Source organism: Lathyrus oleraceus, chromosome 4, assembly GCF_024323335.1.
Source record: "Lathyrus oleraceus cultivar Zhongwan6 chromosome 4, CAAS_Psat_ZW6_1.0, whole genome shotgun sequence".
NCBI lineage: Eukaryota > Viridiplantae > Streptophyta > Magnoliopsida > Fabales > Fabaceae > Lathyrus > Lathyrus oleraceus.
Window position 1 is genome coordinate 58881852 of NC_066582.1, and position 5422 is coordinate 58887273.

A 5422-nucleotide genomic window follows, 5' to 3' on the forward strand; every position below is an offset into this window, starting at 1 on the left:
CTCCGACTCTGTGGGGAGACTCTGCTTGAAGAATACTCTGCGGAGAGACTCTTATTGGGGAATGTATTACGGAGAAAGCACCGACTTCTCACTCATGCTGGAGAAACAACCATTGCTGGGGACAGGATAAACTCTACTAAGGAGACACCCTTCACAAACCCAATCCACTCGGGGACTCCGCTCGGGGAAAGCAACCCTGTAACTCTGCTGAGGAACACCAGGCGACTCTCTGGTGAAGATAAACCAAAGCGATTACAAAATACAACCTCGCTGGGGGACATCAAACAAAGTAATTTGCTGGGGAAACTACTCGCTGGGGAGTAATAGAGCTTTGCCAGGGATAACCAGACGACTTCACTGGGAAACCGACCAATCCACAGGTAAGATACTCTGCTTTGAGGAATAACTGCTACTTCGCCGGGGACGACCCACTCCAAATCCACACGTAGGACAGACTCAGCTGGGGATATATATCCTTCCATGGTAAACTCATCCAATCCAATGGTAGGATAACTGCTGGAGATATAATTCATTGAAACCCGCTCCACTCGGGGAACTTGCTGAGGAAAATCAACAACACCAATCTCTGTTCGGGAGATCTGCTAGGGAAAGCAACCCTGTTGGGGATAACACACCTCAAACCCGACTGCTGGGGAACAACACTCCACTTGATAAACTCCGTTGGGGACCCTCCTGGGGAAGACATCCACTGGGAAATCTGCACACACAGGTCTGCTGAGGATAGACAATCCTTAGATCTGCTAGGAAAGAAGGCACCATCCACAAACATCTCTGCAAGGGAACACAGCTTTGACAGCTTCCAAACTTGCTTAGAGGAATGTCAGCTGGGGAAATGCTCACAGGTGACGATCTGCAAAAACAACACAACAACATGCCCCAGGGATCCATGGACAAGATACGCTCAAGTGTCCTTAACATTCAAAATGATTTTCAAATGTTTTATCTTTCTGCAAATTATTGTTAAGCCTTCATGTTTTTATATGCAATGTTTATCAAAAATTCGGACGTTTTTGCAAACAAAACAGTAAAATAAAAACAAGAGAGCTATTTATCTGAATAACGACTTTTATTGATTGAAAATGTGCCTGAAAAAGGCGAATACATTGGGAAGCAATTCCTAGAAAGAGGTAATTGCGCACAAAAGGAAAAAATCTATCCTAATGGCAATGTGAACACGGCATCCACTATTTCCCAATTCTGTTATAACTCACAGATCATCAACTTTCCTCCCAACTCCTTGCTTTCTGAGAAGAACGACTGGACCGATCACATCTTTGGAGATGGCAGATGATGAAGCGCGATGAAGTACAGATAACTCAGACTGTAGCCTTCGCTCTAATCCCTCTTCTGGCTGGATCGCCCTTTCGGGTTTTCAATCCACCGGGATACCCATTTTTGCCTAAGCCGCCCTTGTGGGTTTTCGACTTACCGGGTGTACAAATTCTTTTCATTTTATCCCTAATTTTTGCCCGAACCTTTTCTTTCTGTTTTTTGGTTCGCCGGGATGCCCCTTTTTTGCCTGGACTCTTTTATTCTTTTTGTCCAGCGGGTCAATTTATGCGAAGTATTTTTTGACTACATCTGAGTTAACAGGGGATGGAAAATCTTCACCATCCATAGTTGTAAGCATCAAGGCTCCACCGGAGAAAACCTTCTTCACAACATATGGACCTTCATAATTAGGAGTCCACTTGCCCCTGTTATCTGTACCGGGAGGAAGGATCCTCTTCAAAACTAGATCACCGATTTGATAGCTCCGAGGATGCACTTTCTGATCAAAGGCTCGCTTCCTCCTTCTCTGATATAACTGCCCGTGGCACACAGCTGCTAACCGTCTCTCTTCGATAAGGCTCAACTCATTAAACCTTGTTCGAATCCACTCGGCTTCGTCCAACTTGACATCTAGCAAAACTCTCAGAGAAGGGATCTCCACCTCAACTGGTAGGACTGCTTCCATACTATACACAAGGGAGTACGGGGTTGCCCCGGTCGACGTACGCACAGAGGTACGGTACCCATGCAAAGCGAAAGGCAACATCTCATGCCAATCCTTGTACGTAACGACCATCTTCTGCACAATCTTCTTGATATTCTTATTAGCCGCCTCTACAGCACCATTCATCTTTGGTCTGTAAGGAGAAGAATTGTGATGTTCAATCTTGAAATCTTTACAAAGCTCTCTCATCATCTTGTTATTGAGATTCGAACCATTGTCAGTGATGATTCTCTCGGGAACCCCGTAACGACAGATGATTTCTTTCTTGATGAACCGGGCAACCACTTGTTTGGTAACGTTAGCATAAGAAGCTGCTTCCACCCACTTAGTGAAGTAGTCAATCGCAACCAAGATGAAGCGATGTCCATTCGAAGCAGTAGGCTCAATCTTCCCAATCATGTCAATGCCCCACATGGCGAACGGCCAAGGCGAGTTCATGACATTCAACGGGCTTGGTGGTACATGCACCTTATCAGCGTAAATTTGACACTTATGGCACTTCCGATCGTATTTGAAACAGTCGGATTCCATAGTCATCCAATAATAACCGGCTCTCAACAATTTCTTCGACATTGCATGACCACCAGCATGGGTACCAAACGAACCTTCATGCACTTCTTGCATCAACATGTCTGCTTCGTGTCTATCCACGCATCTGAGCAGGACCATGTCGAAATTCCTCTTATACAACACATCATCCTGATTCAAATAAAAGCTTCCAGCTAGCCTTCTCAGGGTTTTCTTATCATTCTTTGACGCACCTTCAGGATATTCCTGAGTCTTGAGGAAGTTCTTGATGTCAAAGTACCACGGTTTCTCATCAATCACAACAGCCTCGGCTGCAAACACATACGCAGGCCTCTCGAGTCGATTCACCGCAACATGTGGCACATGATTCCACCAATGAACTTTGATCATAGAGGATAAAGTAGCCAAAGCATCAGCCATCTGATTTTCATCCCGCGGGACATGGTACAACTTCACCTTCTTGAAGAACGTCAGTATTCTTCTGGTGTAATCTCTATACGGAATCAAATGCGGCTGGTTCGTATTCCAATCTCCATTGACCTGATTGATCACTAGAGCGGAATCTCCAAAAATGTCAAGCGTTTTGATCCTCAGATCAATGGCTTCTTCTATCCCCATGATACAAGCCTCATACTCAGCTTCATTGTTGGTGACGTCAAAAGTCAATCTGGCAGAAAAGGGTATATGAGCACCTTTCGGATTGATCAACACTACACCAACACCATTACCATTCACATTAACAGCCCCATCAAACATCAAGGTCCACTTGTCATCAGGATCCGGTCCTTCCTTGACAAGAGGTTCTTCGCAATCTTTCATCTTAAGATACATGATGTCTTCATCAGGGAATTCAAACATCATAGGCTGATAGTCGTCGATCGGTTGCTCGGCGAGATAGTCTGACAACACACTACCTTTGATAGCCTTCTACGACGTGTACTGAATATCATATTCTGTTAAAATCATCTGCCAACGGGCAACACGTCCAGTGAGAGCCGGCTTCTCAAAGATATATTTCACTGGATCCATCTTAGAAATCAACAAGGTAGTATGGTTCAACATATACTGCCTCAGTCGGCGAGCCGCCCAGGCCAAAGCACAGCAAGTTTTCTCAAGCTGTGAGTATTTGATTTCACAGTCGGTAAACTTTTTACTAAGGTAGTATATGGCATGCTCTTTTCGACCAGACTCGTCATGCTGACCCAATACACACCCCATCGAGTTCTCGGTAACTGACAGGTACATTATCAATGGTCTCCCCGGAACTGGAGGGATTAGGATTGGAGGTTTCTGTAAATACTCTTTTATCTTGTCAAAAGCTTTCTGACAGTCATCATTCCATTTGATTGCCTGATTCTTTCTTAACAATTTGAATATAGGTTCGCACGTGGCAGTTAGGTGAGATACAAATCTTGCAATGTAGTTCAATCTCCCTAAGAACCCACGAACCTGCTTTTCTGTTTTCGGTTCAGGCATCTCTTGAATAGCTTTGACTTTTGCTGGATCAACCTCAATCCCTTTCTCACTGACAATGAAGCCTAACAACTTCCCTGATCTCACCCCAAACGTACACTTGTTTGGATTCAGCCTCAGTTTGAACTTGACCAATCTGTCAAACAACTTCTGTAAATTAACCAGGTGCTCCTCTTCTGTCTGCGACTTCGCAATCATATCATCCACGTACACTTCAATCTCTTTGTGCATCATGTCATGAAATAGAGTCGTCATTGCCCTCTGATAGGTAGCACCGGCATTCTTCAGCCCAAATGGCATCACCTTATAGCAGAACGTGCCCCAAGGTGTAATGAATGTCGTCTTTTCCATGTCCTCTGGCGCCATCTTAATCTAATTATAGCCCGAGAAACCATCCATGAAAGAGAATACCGAGGATTGAGCCGTATTATCCACCAATACATCAATGTGAGGTAATGGGAAATCATCTTTCGGACTCGCTCTGTTCAGATCCCGGTAATCGACACACATCCTGACTTTGCCATCCTTCTTCGGCACGGGAACGATGTTGGCCACCCACGGTGGATAAGTTGTCACTGACAAGAAACCCGCATCGAACTGCTTCTGAACCTCTTCCTTGATCTTCACTGCCATATCAGGACTCGTTCTACGAAGCTTCTGTTTGACCGAGGGACAGTCGTCTCTGAGAGGTAGTCTATGAACCACAATATCAGTATTCAGCCCAGGCATATCTTGATAAGACCAGGCGAATATCTCTACATACTCTCTCAGCATCTCAATCAACCTGCTCTTGACCTCTGGCTTCAAAGCAGCCCCGATCTTGATATCCCTTCTGGCGTCCTCAGTACCAAGATTCACAATCTCCAACTCCTCCTGATGAGGTTGGATGACCCTTTCCTCCTGCTTCAACAATCTGACCAATTCTTTCGGGAGCTCACAGTCTTCCTCACTCTCCTCTTCAGCTTGGTAGATGGGATTGTCGAAATCATACTGAGCCATAACAGAACTGTTCATAGTAGATGCCGTGAAATCACTTCTGCATGTTTTAATGCTTTGTTTTAGAAAAAGATTTCAATAAAGTCACAAAAACAAAAACATTGCCATTTTTATTTTCAAAAGTGAAAAACAAAAATAGAAAGACAGGGATCACAAAATTGTTTGCAAAACGTCCTTTATTAATGATAAAAATTGAAACATGATGTGGCCCTACAATGAACCACTACGTCTTGGGCAGAACGTAGGGTTTTGTGCAGAATGAAAAAATAAAAGAAAATTACTCTGTTTGAAGAGTAACTTGGACGATATCCTCTGCAGTCCAATTGCTGATCACTTCCCCTGGTGCACTCGCGCGAACCCAGCAGTCGAGATCAATGTCACTGTCACTATCTCCAACATCAGCTGCGA